Here is a 19,010-nt window from a genome sequence, read left to right as displayed (position 1 = left end):
ATTGCAGCAGGGCACTCAGTTCTCTCAGACAAACTTTTGGCTGGGAGATCTTTGTGTTTAGATTTGAATTCTTGGTTCACACTCAGAATTGTTCTGTTTACACTTATTTACCTACTTTTTGGACCCCCTCAAACTGACAACACCAGGATGGTGGGCGCAATGGCTGCATTCACCGGTACATCCGAGGAGGAGGCACATCACCATCCGCGGCAGGCACGGCGTGCAATTCCAGCTTGCAGCTCCACAACACAGAGGTGCGCTACAGGTGCAGAAGAGCAGAGAGGGCAATAACAGAGGGTCCAATGTCACTACCCTCATGAGAGGGTCTACGGACCAAGGCTGAGCTTCCTGGACCTCCCTGAGGAACAGTGCCTACAAAGGCTCAGATTGAGTCGCCGGATGATCGCAGACATCTGCGCGCTTTTTCATGCAGAGCTACTTCCGGCTGGGCCTGTTGGCATCGTATTGCCCGTGGCAGTTAAAGTGACCACTGCCTTCAACTTCTTCGCCTCCGGATCATTCCAGGGTGCCACCGGTGACATCGCTGGGGTCTCTCAGTCGTCTGCCCACAAGTGCATACGACAGGTTTGTTTCGCAGGGGCATCCCACTACGTCAACTTCCCCATGGACGACCTCAGCCAGATGGAGAGGGCAATGGGTTTCCACTCTCTGGCTGACTTCCCATGGGTACAGGGTGCAATTGATTACACACACGTAGCAATCCGAGGACCTGCACACGAGCCAGGACTGTTCATCAACAGAAAGGGATATTACTCCATCAACGTGCAGCTCGTTTGCGACCACTGGAAAGAATTTCTTCACGTGTGCACCAGATTCCCTGGGAGCTGCCATAATTCATTCATTCTGCAGGAATCCAACATCCCGGCCTCTTCCACGCACCAAGCAGCCTTAAGGGCTGGCTTCTCGGAGACAAGGGATACCCCCTGCACACATGGCTCATGTCACCTGTGAGAAATCCCATCAGCGAGGAACAGCGTCGATACAACGACAGTCACATCGCCACCAGGTCTGTAACTGAACATGCGATCGGACTGCTGAAGATGCGATTTCGATGCCTGGATCGGTCTGGGGGAGCGCTTCAATACGCACCAGAGAGTGGGTAGAATTATAGTCATCTGCTGCATCCTGCACAACATTGTGCAACAGAGAGGGTTACCGGTTAATGAGACCTCATGTCCTCATCCAGCATCCACATCTGCCATCAACATTGAGGAGGAGCATGAGCAGGAAGAACCCATCGGCAGAGTAGCGGCTCACCTGGCTGCTTGTGAGGCCAGGGAGTCACTAATATTTGACTGATTCTCATAAGGACATCTACATAGTGAGGATAGTCCAGTCCTCAGACCACTTGGAACGAGCATTGCCTACACCAGCCCCCCGCACCCCCTCGCACAAAACAGTCCTACAACTGCACATACACCCACTGTAATCGCACCCACTGGGTGGCATCAAGTCTCGCCGTTCATGATGAAGCAGATGAAAGGGCGCCATCACAAAAGGACTCAAGGGGCAAGACGTGGCAGTAGTGGTGAGAATGCTAACATTTAATGTGATTTTAACAAAAACCAAATATAAATGAAAAACATGACAGTCTGTCAGAAACTCTTGTGCATACCCTTTGTGATCACAAAACCTCAGCCTTTCGCTTCCTACTATTTCTACGTGGTGCATTCCCTGTGGCTGTAGCAGAGGTAGTGGCAGGTTGCTCATGTTGATGCCCTGACTGTTGAGATGCTTTGGGCCTACGCCCTCTGGGTTTTGGAGCCCTTGAGGGCCCTGCCAGAGACTGCTCCACCTGCATCTGTGCAGGGCTGACTCGGCCACCTGGAGAGGAGGCAGCACTGTGGGTACTGGTTGAGGGGTGGGGGGACGGGTGAGACGTGGGAGTGCTTTGAATGGCGTCCCCACTTCCATGTCCCCTTTTGCCATCATCCCTCTCCTGGGCTAGGGCCACTTCACTCCTACCACCCTGCTGGAGAACAGTTTGGAGGGCATGTGTGATGCCTTGTAAGCCCCTTGTAAACTATCTGTCTGCCTGTTTAAGGCGGTAGAATGTTGTTCACCCTCAGTCTGCACAGCCGTTGTCAGGGCCTGAATGGACTCATTTATGAACCGTGCTTGAAGCTCAATGGAGGCTAGCCTTCTCTCCATTGCAGACATTCCCGCACTTACCTGTGTCACCAGTCGATTAATGCAGGAGGTGGACTCCTCCATCCCCCCTGCTAATGTGGAGAGTGTGCGGGGCACCTGTTCCAATACCTCACAAATATGCTGCTGTCCCTCGATCATACACCTTTTAAAGGTTGGCCACTGGGGTTCAGCATCTGCGTCCAGCTGAGCAGAGCCTGGAGAGGTGCGTGCCCACTGACACGGACTCTCCACAGCTGTCCCTGCCACCAGTGTCTGCTCATGCTCACTTGTGTGTGGTGACTCACCAGGTGCCAACCCAATTAACTGAATACTAGGACCCACCGCGGTGTGAGTATCTGCGCTGGTGGATGGCTCACGATCTGACGGTGCGCCCTCAGAGGCCAGGAGCTCCTCCGATGAATCGCCCTCTGCCGTCACTTCGGTCGCTGAAGGGCCTGGAAGAGAACAGGAGGCAATATTAAGAATCATCACAGACGTGTCGTGTTGCGATGAGCATACTGAGGTGTTCAACATGCCAATCATTCTTAACATCAATTCATGTTGTGTGTGATGAATGTTAAAGTTGTGTCAACAGACGTTTGTTGGGTGCCAGTCGGCATCCCCGACGGACAGGGTGCGGCTGATCTGCAGGGCTTCCTCCTATTTGTTGTGGCCCCCTCCTGTCCTCGCCCTCTCCCATGCATTTTGTGGTCTCTTCTACAAGAGGAGAAAGTACCGACATGTGAGTGAGTGAGGGTGAAGTAGTCAGCCGATGAATGCATTGCTTTGGGTGAGGCTGACCGTGAAAGAGATGCAACAGAGGGTGAGTGTCAGACAGAGACATCACATTGGATCAGGATTTGGGTGAGTGGTCATGGTGGGGAGGTGGGGAGGTGAGGAAGTGCTCAGGAAGTGAAGGCAAGTTGACGATGAGCCTTAAGTGGGTGTGAGGAGTGATGTGATGGAGTAGTCTTGGCAGAGCAGAATGTGAAGGGGGGTGGTGATATGCAGCACGGAATGCAGGAGAATCAGTAAGTGTGTTCACATTTGCTGACCTAGTTAGGTCATTGAAGCACTTCCTGCACTGCACCCAAGTATGGGAGATGTTGCTCCTGCTGGTGACCTCCTCTGCCACCTTGAGCCAGACCTTCTTGGTGGCAGAGGCGCTTCCTCCTGCCCGCCGGGTAGAATATTTTCCTCCACCTCCTCACCCCGGCCAGCAGCACCTCAAGTGAGGTGTCACTAAATCATGGAGCTGGCTTGCCCCTCTGCTGCTCTATTCTGCCCGGTTCCTCCTTTGTGCATCAAAAGCCATTGATGCAATGGCCCTTTAAATACAGACACTCCAACTGACAGCTGGTCATGCGGGTGTGCAGTCCGCCCACTGCGCAGCTTTCAGACTGCAAATCCGGAACCAATGTTAAGGGCCATCAATTAAGTTCTGATCGCGTGGGGAAAGGTAGAGATTTATTTTTTGGGTTTCCTGCGCGCCCATCGACCCCCCCCCCCCCCCCCCCGCCTTCCTGCTGGCATATTAAAATCATGCCCATGATCTCTGCTGCAGTGAGGAACTGGTCCAACCCTCTTTTTGAAGGTTTGCAGAGAGTCAGCACTCACCACATGAGCCGGTACCCTATGCCAAAAGTCAACTATTATCTGCTAAACAAAGAACTCCCTGACGTCTAACCTAGCCCTACCCTTGTGTAACTTATACATATGACGCCTGATCTTCTCCAATCTATTAAATTGAAATAGTCTTATCAATAAGAACACAATCTAGTCCTTTAACTATTTTATGTACCTTTGTCAAATCACACCTAAGTCTACACATCCCTAAACTGAATAGACCCAGCTTTTTAAGTTTCTCTGAGTAATTATGATTTTTTAAGCTGGGAATGATTGTTGTGACCCTCCTCTGAACTGTTTCCACAGCCCCCTATGTCAATATTTCTGATAGTCTTTTGGATCCATGAAAGTGCATCATCCATTTCCCCATGCAGTCTATTTCAGTATTACTTTATTGGTTTGTGCCTTAGTTCTACCTATACAATAGACACAGCTCACACCACAAGGTATGTGTGTACGTGTATGTGTATGGTGTATGTATATGTATGCATATGTTTATGTGCCTCTGTTTGCACTTGTGTGTGTGCATGTGTGTACAGTATGTGTATATATACATGTCTGTGTACATGTGTAAATGTGTGCCTGTATATGTGTCTATTTGCACTTGTGTATGTGCACATGTGTGTATATGTGTGTGCGTGCAAAAAGGAATGCTGCTTGGTCTCTGGTAATCTATGGAAGAAGTAAGTTTATTTTTCTCTCCAGTTTTCCTTCCTTCCCTCTTCTTCTGAAGGTGTTGACTCCTGGTTGGGGTACAGTCCATAATGGCACTTGGCCTTTGGTACCTTGTCCATTGGCCATTACTTACATGTGAGCCTTGATACTGAGCGCTGGCAGGCTAGTTTACTGTGGAGGATGTCACAACTGAGCTGCATCCTGTCCTACCCTGATATCCACACACACGTGTTCAGTGGGGGTCACTGGATATTGACCAGGAATAGGAATCCTGGATGGTTTTCTCCTCTTTAACCCAGAATGCTGCAGCCTTACCACTTACCGCTGACCTGCTAAGATCAACAAACTCAACACAGATTGATGACTGGATCTGGGACCTCCCTAATCTGTGTACATCAAATGGTGACTTATAACTCTGAGCCATTGGGGGCGCCTCGAGTATGTTCCTGATTTCTCTGTTGCGTTAATGGTTGGAGGTATATCATCTGATCCCAGGAAGTGTGATACTTCAGCTTTCAGAGGTGCCAGTTTGCTAATCAACCATTCCAACGAAGAAAGTGGTGAGAGGATAAAATCTATATCTGATCTACGGTACTGTAGAGCCCATTGTGTACCTGTATTCCCTAATGGTACTGAGGGGGGATTGTATATGTGTCTTGGAGATTGAGATGTTTGTTGGAATCAGTATCTGATGTTTGGCTTCACAAATCCCCGAATTGTGGATCTTTTGAAGCCCAATTTCCAAAAAAAAGGTCAAATTTTTACACAATAGAGCAGCCTTATGGTCAGCCTGGATTCTAAACTCATGACCAAACTGTTGTGCAATTATTGATCTGGTGTTTATGCCTTCACTCATTACATCTTTATGCTAATAATAGCATACATCGATGTAATAACACATGGAGTTTAATTAATGCAATCATGTACATTTTGACTTTTGGAACTTAGCTCATCCACATTCCTTTGCACAATGTCACACTTATCATCTGATTACACAGAACAGGTACGGCAAGTTTGTCTGGGCCTAATGATTCAGGTAAATGTGAAGGAATATCCTGCCAGTAAGCAGAGGCCTCATTTAACCATTTGAGCACCATGACTATATCTTAGCTTCCACCTTTTAGAAGTAGGGTTGCCAAATCTGGTTGGACATAGTCCTGGAGGTTTCATCACATGACCTTCCATCTCCAACCGCCCTGCCCGGTCAAACAGCCCTTTTTCCCATCTCCAATATTTTTATAACTAATAAACGAAAGTGTTCATAGAAAATGGAAAAAAACATGCCATTTTTTTAATGCCCCTATGATTTTTCTCCCTGGTAGCTCACAGCAGTGTCCAGGAAATTTCCAAATAAACATGGGTAATAAATCTCTGTATTGTCAAAGGATTCTATTCATGACATCTTTAATTGATTTTCCTCATGCCTCCTATAATTTAATGACACTCTAGTTGCATTTACATTGGTGCTTAATCATTGAAGTGTCATGAATAGGTGCAGAAAATAATCAATAAGGTGAATGGAATGCTGGCCTTTATATCTAGAGGACTAGAGTACAAGGGGGCAGAAGTTATGCTGCAGCTATACAAAACCCTGGTTAGACCGCACCTGGAGTACTGTGAGCAGTTCTGGGCACCGCACCTTCGGAAGGACATATTGGCCTTGGAGGGAGTGCAGCGTAGGTTTACTAGAATAATACCCGGACTTCAAGGGTTAAGTTACGAGGAGAGATTACACAAATTGGGGTTGTATTCTCTAGAGTTTCGAAGGTTAAGGGGTGATCTGATCGAAGCTTATAAGATATTAAGGGGAACAGATAGGGTGGGTAGAGAGAAACTATTTCCGCTGGTTGGGGATTCTAGGAGTAGGGTCTAAAAATTAGAGCCAGACCTTTCAGGAATGAGATTAGAAAACACTTCTATACACAAAGGGTGGTAGAAGTTTGGAACTCTCTTCCGCAAACGGCAATTGATGCTAGCTCAATTGTTAATTTTAAATCTGAGATAGATAGCTTTTTGCCAACCAAAGATATTAAGGGATATAGGCCAAAGTTAGGTATATGGAATTAGATCACAAATCAGCCATGATCTTATCAAATGGCGGAGCGGGCTCGAGGGGCTGAATGGCCTACTCCTGTTCCTACGTTGCTAGTTTAGTTCACATTGAAGAAGAGTGGTGTCTGTGCAGAACTCCCCGCGTTTGCAGTGGCAAAAACAGCCCTCTTGACCCCCGGTTGCAGAATCAGAGAATCCTGAAGAAGTAGATGTACGATTCTGCTGCTGGGACGATGGGGCCGATTCCAGCAAAGTTAATGAAGGGAGCTGGTACACCGATGCCTCTCTCCTGTGATCTGAACAAGCACCAATGTAAAGGCAACATTTTGAAATGTAAAAAGGCGAGCAAAGCTTTTGGGTTGATTTTATCTTGCAGGTAAAGATTTTCCCAGGTGAGGGTTGAAATTCAATGCAGCCTTGTAATGCTAACTCTTAAAATACTTCATCTGCCTCCTAAATTCCAAGGGAGTGGCGTTCCAGTTTACAGGTGGAAGGGTAGCTCTGGTGGATTTTCTGTAGTTTTTCAGAAAGATTTCTGCTTGGTAAATTGTCTCATTAACTGGTTGCGGCATGAGCTGTGGTAGTGGGGACCATGTTGCTTGGTTTGATGGGCCCTGAGGATCTCACATATTATTTGCTCTCCCTCCAGCCAAAGTGAAGTGGGAAGTTGGGATCACTCAATGGCCCTCAGCAATACAGACCAATTAAGTTCCACACCTGTGTTGTTCCTTGCTTAAGATGTAGTAGGTATGCTACAATTGGCCTTAGGATCCATGCGATGGGAAGGGACAAAATTAGGCAGCATTTCTGCTCCTGATCGCCATCTAGCGAGTACTCCTGGAAATACACATAATGTGGATGTCAGGTGATGCTCCCGCTATGCCTCAATGGCCTACCAATTAGGCTAACACATTGACCTAAGCCCATCACCTCTCAGGTAAGCGCACTAACATACTGATCCCTTCTTTGTGCCAGCTGCTCTAGCATGTGGCTGTAAACTTTGTGAACTTACTTTAACTAGAAATCATATCCAAATCATTCTAGTGGAAAAATAGTTGAAAGAAGAGGCAAAGCAGAAGAAGAAAATGCAGTCAGTGCAGCATCAAATTAATAAGTATCACAAAGATAATTGAAGTTAGCCCCTACCTCACCCCTAACTGGTGAGATATAGTGAGTGAGACCTTATTCAATTGGCCATTTATATGGCAGTAATGCACTATACCAGTGAGTGTGACTGATACTTTCAAAATTAAAGATACTTCAGTCAAGTGAAAGAATGTTTCGGTTCAGAAAAATGCCGATATATTGATTGCATGAAGGGTAAAAATAATTCCTCAATGGACATAAGCTAGGCTGACATTCAGTGAATTACTGATGTTGCTGCATTGTTGAAGGTCCCGTCCTTCAGGTGAGATGTTAAACTGAGGTCTCGTCTACCTGTTCAAATAAACATTAAAGATCCATGGCACTATCTGAAAGAACAGGGAGCTTTCCTGGTGTCCTGCCCAGTATTCCTCCCTGAAAAACACCACTGCAAAAAACAGATTAGCTAGTTGTTCACCTCATTGCTGTTTGTGGGGCCTTGTTGTGCAACAAATAAGCTGCTGTGCTTCTGTACATAATGCAAGTGACTGCACTTCAAAATGATTCATTGAATGAGAAGCGTTTGGGATGTTTCTGAGAGATGCAATAAGACGCTAAGGTCTTTCCTTTCTTTCTCAGTGGGTAAGTGTGGTACTAAGTTATAGAGATCAGGAAGGTGCCAGGCTCAAGTTTCTGATCTGTGGTGAATTAGCTCATCTCGGTCAGGGCAGTAGTGGGGTGCTGCAATAGACCTCAATGCACTGGTTTAGAAACGGGAAAAAGTATCAAGCAGCTCCCGACCCCTGACTGCTATTCAACGATCATTGCTGGAAAGTGCTGTGATGCCCGTCTTGATTCTAGATTGGTCCATGAAGAGCATTTACTTGGGCGAGATACTGAGGGATTGCTGGTCACATGGGACTGGAATCTGAATGAGTCACTACTTGAAGAAGAGGAGAAAAGTGAAAAAAGAATAAAAATGAATGAAAGCAAACAGCCGATACTGCATAATATCCCCATGTAATAACATTCTGTACTCATTACTCATCTGTTCCATTTCTCAACCACAACCTAGCAAAGAAATCTTACTTTGGATTGCACAATTAAGGATATTTTTTTGTTGTGTGTGATCTTTAAGTTGAATGCTATCATTGCTGGAATGACACTGTTTTAGGTTTTGCACCTCCAGGGTCGGGCATAGCATGTATTTTTGGGGGGGGGGGGGGTGGGGTTGGTGTTTGTGGGTGGGGAGAGGCTGAGCTTGCTGTTACATAGTGTTGTCATCCAATGTTAGCAATAAGCCCAAATGGGCACCAGCTCTTGAATGATTTCCCCAGGTTCGATCGTAGTGAATGCATGAAGTTTCTCAAACTCCTATAGTACGTTAATCCATAGTGGCTGAGTAGGGGCTGGGAGAGGGGTTCATTAGCCTCCACATCAATGCAATTCATCAAGCTGAGGTGAATGGCACATCCAGATGTTTCCTCATGTTAGGATTTCATAGCTTGTTAGGGGCACATCCCAGGAGCCTGCCTGTCCCAGGAGCCCATAAAATACAGTGGAGTGTGCCAGCTCAGGGGAGAGGGGATGGCTGGCTCCCCAACAAAACATTTTCTTAGTGTGCAACAAATGGGGCCAAGAAAAAGTTTTAAATTGCAAAATGTTTGGGGGACCCCTACGTCTGCTGATCAGGAATCTAGTATACCGGTTTTCTTTTGGCATTTTCTTAGGGATGGGCAATAAATGCTGGCCTCGCCAGCGACGCCCACATCCCATGAACGAAAAAGAAATAACCGGCCCACCGATGTCCCGCCAGGCCGGGTAATGCACAAATTCACAGCCTGGGAGTTCTGGCCCCCGGCTACACCCTCCCTCCAAGCATCTAGCTTTGTTTGGGGAGGGTGGAGGCTTCACCCCTTACAAGGCCCCATGGAAACTGCCAGGTGAGGCCGGGACTCAGATACACCGGGCCTTGGTCTAATTTGCAAACTTACCACTGCACTCCTGCCAGAGTTGTAGTGGGTGTGCACTGGAAGGGCCAATGTATTTGGCTGCAGGCCCTTTAATGCAGTGGGTAAGCATTTAGTACTTTTATTGGCAGCTGACTGGACTGGAATATCAAATTTGCCTGGTCAAAAATAATTGTAGTCCCAAGTCAAAAGAGGCTATTCAGTTGACTTACTGGTGCTCGCACATCACATTGTTAAACAACTCTTCCAATAGTTCCACAGTAGCACATTGTACTGGAGCCTAGAGATGGTGCTAAGACAGATTGATAGGATGCAGGGTGGCATTTAGAAAGGGTTAATATAGCAATAATGACTGTCATGCAATAAAACTCAGTCACATTAATAAGGTTTGAACATGTTGTCGGGTGGGAGAGGAGTGAAGGGAATCTTTCTGGTACCACTAAATTCTCCGTTCATTTTCCATCAGGCGGGAAACTGAAAATTGAGCGGAAAGCTGGGCTTCAGTTAAATTTCTGCCAGTCTGAATCATCCACAGTACCTTGAACCTGGCAGAACACATTTCCATGCAGTTACTGTAGCTGGCAGTTTAGCCAGATCCAATGGGGTAGATCTTTGTGCAATAGTGTAAAACAGGTGATAGCGAGTCGAATGACTTCAATGGAAATAAAACTCGGGAGAGATGTAAAACGGGCTGCTGACTCGCTATCACCCGTTTTGCACTGTTGCACAATGTCAAGGTCTACCCCAATGTGTGAAATTTACACTGCCTTACTGTAGGTTGAAATATTTCACTGTCTGCAAGGCCTATGGAAAAAAAATTCTCAGGACCATAACATTACAACAACAACTTGCATTTATGTGACACCTTTAACATGGAAAATCGTTCCAAGGTGCTTCACAAGGAAAACAGATAATTCCCAAACATTATACCCATTTTGGTCTTCGGCTGGTCTTATGGAAGTCTGTATAGTAACGTTCCAGTGTAGTATAGAGGAAGGGCAGGAGGAGTCTCATCCGTGAGTGCATCGAGAAGACCATAGAACTTATGGCAACAAGTGAACTCCATGATATTAAAAAACAATACTTTGCAATTGCCTATGGTCTCACTCAGATGATTGCATCTACACTGCACTGTATCTACAAGTGTACCTAGTCTCTGACATATGGACTGGGTTCTGCCTTCTGAGACTGATGGTCAAATTGGAGAGATAACATCTGTAAACTCTGGTTGGTATGTTTCTTATACCTGCTTGGCTCTGTAAAGAATACCCGAATACAAGGGATTGCCTGCTGCTGTGCAACTGTACACCCGTGGATTTATTCCCTGCATGGACCTTGCTTCACTTCTCAGCCTCTACACATTCTTCAGTCTCTACATATTCCTCAGTCTCTACACATTCCTCAGCCTCTACACATTCCTCACTGACACCAGCTTCTTCATGTTGGGCAGACATGTCCTCTTCCAAAACTATGATGATTGAAGTTCAGACCCCAAGAGAGTTGGGTGTGGACAATTCAGGTGAGGCGATGGAAGGACAAGACACTACAGGCTTCAGCACACGGTTTGTTTTTTAAAAAAAAATACTTATTTTTGATTCTTTTGGGGTTGGAACATTGAAACAGAGACATCTGACAAAGGCAGAGTGAGAAACAGAGGCAGAATGAGAAACAGAGGCAGAGTGAGAAACAGGCAAAGTGAGAAACAGAGGCAGAGTGAGAAAAGTAATAAAGGGTCAGCGAGAGAGGCAAAAGCAAAGGCAGACCATGTCCCTCAATCTCTTTCTGTTCCAGTTCCTAAGCACACAACATCATCAACCTGTCTTTTTCTTCCCTCCTTCGAGACTGCTGTTAATCACCACCTCAAGAAATACACTCTTAATCACTCCATTCTCTCCAACTACCAATCTATCTCCAATCTCCCCCCAATCTCCCCTTTCTTTCCAAAGTTTTGAAACATGACGCTGCCATTATTTGAGATTTTCTAATCTGGCTTCCACCCTGCCCATAGCACAGAGACTACACCGTTCAAGGTCACAAACAACATCTTGTGTGACTGTGGCACCACTGTCTTCTCATTCTTCTCAATCATTCATCCTCCTCCAACACCTGTCCTCTGCCACACTCCACACTGACGCTGCCCTCGTTTGGTTCCACTCATACCTGTCACAATGCAGAAATTATATCATCTCCAAAGAGCTGAACTTCTAACCCCATATCCTATACATCACAAAGACTGCCCACTTCCATCTCCTTAACATTTCTTGCCTCCGCCCCTACCTCAGTCCATTTGCCACTGAAACCCTCATCCATGCCTTCATCATCTCCAGACTCAACTATTCTCCTTCCATCCTCCACCCTCCATAAACTTCAACTGCCACAAAACTCTACTGCCAGTATCCAATTCCGCACCAAGTCCCGCTTACCCCTTAACCCTGTCCTCACTGATCCCTATATTAGCTCCTGGTCCGCAAACACCTCCAATTTAGAATTCTCAGTTATGTGTTTAAATCCTTCAATCGCCTCGCCCCCTCCCTATTTCTGTAACATTCTTCAGTGCTACAGTCCCCTCAACCCCCTGAACTTTTGTGCATTCCCTCTTCTCTTCATCCCATCTGTGGCCGCCATGCCTTCAGCTGCACAGGCCCCATGCTTCGGAATTTCCTCCTTAAACCCCTCCACCACACTCTCCTCCTTCAAGGTTGTCCATAAAGCCCACCTCTTTGATCAAACTTTTGGTCACTCCGCCTAACATCTAGTACTTTGGCTCAGTGTCTGTTTTTGCCCCCCGTTATGCCTCTTTGAGGCACCTTGGGATGTTTTCTATGTTAAAGGTGATATTTAAGTGCAAGTTGTTGATTGGTGTGGTTGCTGATGTTGTTATTAGTGCTGCTGTTGCGCACCGGGACAGTCACTCTATTGGCCAGTTGAAATATCCTGCCACTCCGCTGGTGAGCATCAAAGGCCTGTTGAGCTGAAGACAGGGTCGCCAACTCTGGTTGGTTGTATTCCAGGAGGTTTCTTCATATGACCTCTTGCCTACAACCGCCCCTCCCCCAAGCTCCTGCCATTGGTCACCCAACATGTCCATCCCTGCAGTGCATCGCCTTCCCACAGCAATTGGAGAGGGAACAGACTCCTCGTTACCCAACTGGATGATCCTTGACTATCAGTCAAAGAGCCTTTTTTCCCCGTCTACAATCTTTTTTTATGCCCCTGTGATTTTCCTCCTGGGTTGCTTGCAGTGGTGTATGGGAGATCAATCTCTAATCCTGGGAGACTCCTGGAGAATCTTACCTGAAGACTGCAAGATGATCCAACGCTGGCAGGTCTGTCTGGGATCGATTTCCGTTCCATCCTTTGGTAGTGGGGCCCACTTGAGGCCCAGAAGGTCACCTGTAACTCCTGTCAGCAGACATAGATGAAACCGAGGGGAGCATCTAGCAGGACTGCTGGGGTAGCCTGCGAATGCCCCCAACTGTTACTGAGACATACGTTATGCACCAGCCCCTCCTGCATCAGAATTTGTCAGTCAGCTTAAATGGGGCAGAATCCCAGCAGGTTCTGCTCCAAATTTCGCCCCTCACCCCGCCAGACTCTGACAAAATTCCACCCCAAAGATTCTTCAATTTTACTTTTAGTTAAAAGCTATCTAGGCGTTAAGTGAGACTCTGACGATGAGCCCCATAAAAGTGGCGAACTCTGTAAATAATTGTGGGTTGACATTTAGCTTAACTGTGCCTTTTGTTTTCTTGAGTCTTGGTGATCTTCAAAATAAAGACTGCTTTTAATCTCTGAATCGACCCAGGTTTTCTGGGGTCCAATTGCAGTCAATGAAATTGAATATCAGGCGGGATGTCAAGCTTGGTCAAAGAGGTGGGCTTTAAGGGCGATCCAATAACGGCCAAGACGGATTTCTACCCCAATGAGTGTTGGGATGTCAATGAGAATTCCTCCAATGCATGATCAATCATCACACCCAAGCCTTTTTCCAATATGCTTGCAGTACACTGCTACATAAAGTGTTGGCTGGTGCGTTCGTGAGGGATGAGATTTCAGCTTCAATACGCAGTGAAAATCAAACAGGAAATGGGTCATTACAATAAATGGCCCTTCACCTCAACCACATTCCAACTGTAAGTGGGGTGGAGATAAATTCAACTGAACCCCAGAGAAAGACAAGAGTGCTAATTAATTGTCCTTCAACAATTTTGTAAGGTTGTTTTTCTATAGTCATTTACCGTATAGAATTATCTTGTAATCCACTGTCAGGAGACATAAATTAAGTTAGATCACAGTGATAAAGGTATATCGCTGAATCTGAGGTAGTTTTTGTGTGATATGCTAACCTGTCTTGGCTTCTGTCAGAAAACGCTTTATTAAAATTCTAATGCTGAAGTTTCTATTACCCATCAGTGAACAGACTGAGACAGGAGCCGGTTTCTCTTCATTCCCAGTCGCTCTTTAAGTAAACATTAAGTGCAGCTGCCACCCCAATGCCTTCCTTAATAGGAAAGAGAGAGTTATGAACAAAAAGATGATAGCAACTGGAAAATTTAAATATACGGTTGCTCTTAAGACAGAGATGAGTAGGAAAGGATGCTGGGGTTCCACGTAAAAAAAGTGTGTCGCTGTACAAAAGGCTGTTCAAGGGGCCTCTGGGGTCTGTTGTGCCTATTCAGAGATTGTGTGACAGGAAGTTGGAAATTCCCACTCCCTGTCAATGTATTGACACTTTATCTTTCCTTTAAGTTCAATCATGGTCAAACAAACTTTAAGGACTGGGTGTGGGGGTGGGGGCGGGGAGGGGGAGGGGAATGGAATTTCCACTGAGTGAATTCATCATCTGTCCCCAGCAACTTCAATACCTGACCAAACATCGCTTTCTCATGGCTTCTTGGATTCGATGTCAGTGAAATTCAGAGGAACTTTTGCAGAACCTCACTGAGGATTTTAAAATAGCTGTTGTATATTTCTTTCTTTCTTTTTTGATTTTTAATTTGTTATTTTTCACCACCTCTCCCTCCTGAAGTGTTGCACACAACCTGCCCAGCCAATAGGACGGGGACTGGAGACCTGCTCCCAGACCTCTGTTTGTATTTCGCTACAGGTGGATTGAGGCTGAGGTGACTGGTAGTCCAATCTTTCCCTCCCTCCTTCTGAGGAAGCAACAGGCCTGATGTATCGGACACATGTTTAGATGCTGCCACTCTATGGAGCAGAACTCTGGATCTCCCGCACACCCCATGTTGCCGTACCAACAACCAGTTCACATTCTTTTAATCATCTTTGTTTATCTGTTTCCCTCCATTTGTTTAATTTTATTTTCTTCCATCTGCCTCCCGCCGTTTTATTCCATCTTTGTTTTTTGCAAAACAAGTAAAGGCATAAACTGGAATGCACGGACCTGTGGTGCAGGCAGGAGGCTGTCCAAAGTTCAAGCCAGATCTTGGGTTCAGGGGATGTTAATAAGGTCCTCAAACTGCATATTGTGGTTTATAATATCATTCAAACCAATCAATTCATGATTGCTTGCATGGATTACCTCGGTAGAGTATGCTGTCTTTTTTGACTGGTGTTTCTAACCCTTCTCTCGTGTATTCCATCCTTCTTACGGCCTTTTACTGTCTGACTACCTACTCTGCACCATTTCCCAAAAAAACCCCAGCCCAGCTCTCCTGTGAATCTAATCTCTTGAGAGCTACATTTAGCACTTTAACATATATTACACCACGGTCCCTCTTTGATGGCATAGTCGGAAATCCAGAAAAGTGACACCCGATAAGAGAAATCATTCTTAAGGCAAGTTTGATCCATGCACAACCTTTTGCCCCATTGTTGTGGTGCTGAGATTGAAATGAGATGCTACTGTCTGCCTGTTCAGGTGGACATCATAGATTCCATGACACTATTTGAAGATCGGGGAGTTTTCCTGATATCCTGGACAACATTCCTCCCTCACCCAGTACCACAAAAACACGTGAACTGATCATTCATCTCAGTGCTGTTTGTGGGATCTTGCTGTGTGCAGAATGGCTGCCATGTTTGCCTCCATAACAACAATTTAATTCATTATCTGTGAAGCGCTTTGAGACGCCTCCAAAAGACGTGTTAACGTGTGGCATAAATGCACATCTTTCCTTATAGTCTGATGATTCGATTGAAACCTATTATATGTCACAGATATGTCATTAGATTACTTACATGCAACATCATTTTGCTAAAATTAGATATGGAATCCCTGGCTCCTCTCTCTCCCTGGCCACTTGAGAAACCAGTGTAGATAGTTATTGCATTAAGATGAGTGAGCTGTATCTCTTACTTTGTATGTTTATCTTAAATGTGTGTGCGAAAATGTGCGTGTGAGTATGTGTGTGAGTATGTGTGTGAGTATATGTGTGTGAGTATTTGTGTGTATGCATGAGTATATGTGTGTGAGTATGTACATGAGTATGTTTGTATGTGTGTGTATGTGTGTATGAGTATGTGTTTGAGTATACATGTGAGTGTGTGTGAATATATGTGTTTGAGTATGTGAGTGAGTATTTTAAAGGTGAATGTGTTATTGCAAATTTTAAAAAATAATAATTTTACAAAAAAAGTTTTTTGATAAACTAACTCAAATTAGCTGTAGTAATGGATGGGCTAACGAGCCAATCCGATCTGTTATTTACCCACGTGCTGCAATTGATAGGTAGGTGGAGCTGTGGCAACTACACTTGCCTGCGGTATGTTATTTCCCTTGATATTTTTTAAAAATGAAATCATATATTTTTGATTGACAGATTGCTGGTTGTTGAATCATGCTCTTCGTGATTGGACCAGTTCAGCTATAATATCGCTTTAACAGCGAAAAGGCCAATTCAAGGTAACAGTTCTTTCTCCTCTCGAGCCTGGGTTTTAATCAAGATCTTTGCCCTCTGCTGGTTGTAATGGACTGCCTCAACTCAGCTTCCATTGAATGTGAACTCACAGCACATGCCGACATATATTTTCCAACAGTGTGAGAGTTGCATCTGCTCACCTATCATTCCTGCCCTCACTGAACTACATATATAGAATGATATAGAATCTACAGCATAGAAACAGGCTATTCGGCCCAACTTGTCTATGCTGGCATTTATGCTCCTCACGCGCCTCCTTCCACCCCTCTTCATCTAACCCTACTTTGGCTCCCGGTACCCAATATCACCAATTTAAAATTTTGATCCTTGTGCTTAAATTCCTCCATGGCCTCGCCCCTCCCAGTCTCTGTAACATCCTCCAGCCCTGCAAACACCACCCCTCCCCCCTCTGAACTATCCCTTCCTCTGAGTCTGGCCTTTTGTGCATCCCCCCTCCCTTCACCCCACCATTCAGCCCAAAGGATTAGCTGAATGTCGCAGGGTACCTTTCTCGGTGATGTGTTGCTTGTTACGTTTATCTGACTTCAAGATTAGTGTGCCACCTGTGGTTTGTTTCCCTCTAACTACCATTGGGGGAATTATTTTGGTTTTTAAAATTAAAGAAAGAAATAACGTGCATTTATATAGCGCCTTTCACGACCTCAGGACGTCCCAAAGCACTTTACAGCCAATGAAGTACTTTTGAAGTGTAGTCACTGTTGTAATGTAGGAAACGCAGCAGCCAATTTGTGCACAGCAAGGTCCCACAAACAGCAATAGGATAATGACCAGATAATCTGTTTTAGTGAAGTTGGTTGAGATCAATTATGAGAAAATGGTTCTTTTATTTAGTTCAGATAGATTTTTTGGAATTTTAGAAAAAGATAATAAACTTTCTAACTCTTGTCCCAGCTCATAGGCTCCTGATTTGGGATTAGTACAGAGAGTGGGGGGGGGACAAGATTAGAGAAAGAATAAAATTAGGAAAAGGCAAAAATAAGCAAATAACATTTGTTTTCGGTTAATTTAAAAAAGAAAAATTCATCCAAATGAAAAATAGAGGAAAGAAAAGCTTCTGGGAGGCTAACTTTTTATCCTCACTGCTAGGGAGGAGTGGGGGGAGGGGGACCCACACCAGTGAGCAGAGCCATGAAGCTGGGGGTTGCTGTCTCCCCTTCATGAGGAAAACACAAAGGAACGTTCATTCTTGCACAACATGGTTATAAAGCGTAATGAACATAGGCCTGTGAGTAGATGAACTGGTTCCACTCAGGTTGGGGAGGTGTGTAGCATGAATAGACATATAAATGCATTCAAACATTAACTCTCTCATGCACTTTTTTTTTATTCGTTCATGGGATGTCGGCATCGCTGGCAAGGCCGGCATTTATTGCCCATCCTTAATTGCCCTTGAGAGGTGAGCCGCCTTCTTGAACCGCTGCAGTCCGTGTGGTGAAGGTTCTCCCACAGTGCTGTTAGGTAGGGAGTTCCAGGATTTTGACCCAGCGACGAAGAAGGAACGGCGATATATTTCTGTCTCCGTGTCTTTCTCCACTCTCCTGTCTCCCAGTAGTTAATCAGTTACTATCACTGAACCTACATTTCCACCACACTTTTTCATCCTTTTTAACTTTATGTCTGGAATTGTTATGAATATATTTACTTCTGGATTAATTTAAATTAGGAAACGGTGAAACACATATTAGGCTATACGGTGAGGTCAAATGTCACAGGGCAGGGCCAAAGATTATGCAGGACAGTGGCAGAGTGCCCCTTCTAAACATATACCACTTCAACCAGTAACAAAAAAACAGAAGTGCAGATGTTGGAAATCTGAAACAAAAACTGAAAATGCTGGAAACACTTAGCAGGTCAGGCAGCATCTGTGGTGAGAGAAACAGAGTTAATGGGCTCGATTTTACCAGGCCTGCGGGTTTCCGGCGGGTTGGGTTTCGGGAGCGTGGTCAACACGCTCGGCGAAATTAGTGGGTTGCCCGCGCGATCGTAGCAGGCAACACACTAATAGGAATCAATTACCTGCTCCTCCGGGGTCCGCGCCGCTGGTCTGCGCGTCGGGCGGGCTGCGCATGCGCAGTACGATCTGTCAGCTGGAGGCTCTCTAGTTAAAGGGGCAGTCCTCCACTGACAGATGCTGCAACCAATGGAACAAATTACAGCATGGAGCAGCCCAGGGGGAAGGCTGCTCCCAGTTTAATGATGCCACACCCCAGGTATCATCAGATGGGGTGAGGAGGAGGGGGAGGACAGAGATCTTCCCCCCGGCGGGCGGGAGAAAGCGGCCTGCCTCTGCCACCAAGAAGGCCTGGCTCGAGGTGGCAGAGGGGGTCACCTGCGCCACCAACATATCGCCCACCTGCATACAGTGCAGGAGGCGCTGCAATGACCGCAGTAGGTCAGCCACAGTGAGAACACGAAGTCTTTCCCCTACACTCCGTCTGCCACAACACTGCCCCCACCCCACATCTCCTTCGGCACCGCCAACACTACTCTGTCACATCACCCTTCATACCCACTCAAACCCCATCCTCATCTTACCTCCACCTACTCACCT

General features: G+C 45.8%; 1 long non-coding RNA gene across 1 annotated transcript in view; it reads left to right on the top strand.

The window, feature by feature from the left end:
• Positions 1-19,010, top strand: part of LOC137344398 (uncharacterized) — a 60,498-nt gene that overhangs the window by 29,369 nt on the left and 12,119 nt on the right. The window contains exon 3 of the long non-coding RNA XR_010968345.1: positions 16,340-16,422. This is a non-coding gene — a long non-coding RNA (uncharacterized lncRNA). The remainder of the gene's footprint in view (positions 1-16,339; positions 16,423-19,010) is intronic.

Source organism: Heptranchias perlo, chromosome 27 (assembly GCF_035084215.1).
Source record: "Heptranchias perlo isolate sHepPer1 chromosome 27, sHepPer1.hap1, whole genome shotgun sequence".
NCBI classification, from domain to species: domain Eukaryota; kingdom Metazoa; phylum Chordata; class Chondrichthyes; order Hexanchiformes; family Hexanchidae; genus Heptranchias; species Heptranchias perlo.
Note: the sequence above shows the minus strand (reverse complement) of the source record. Positions and strands in the feature narration are given on the sequence as shown.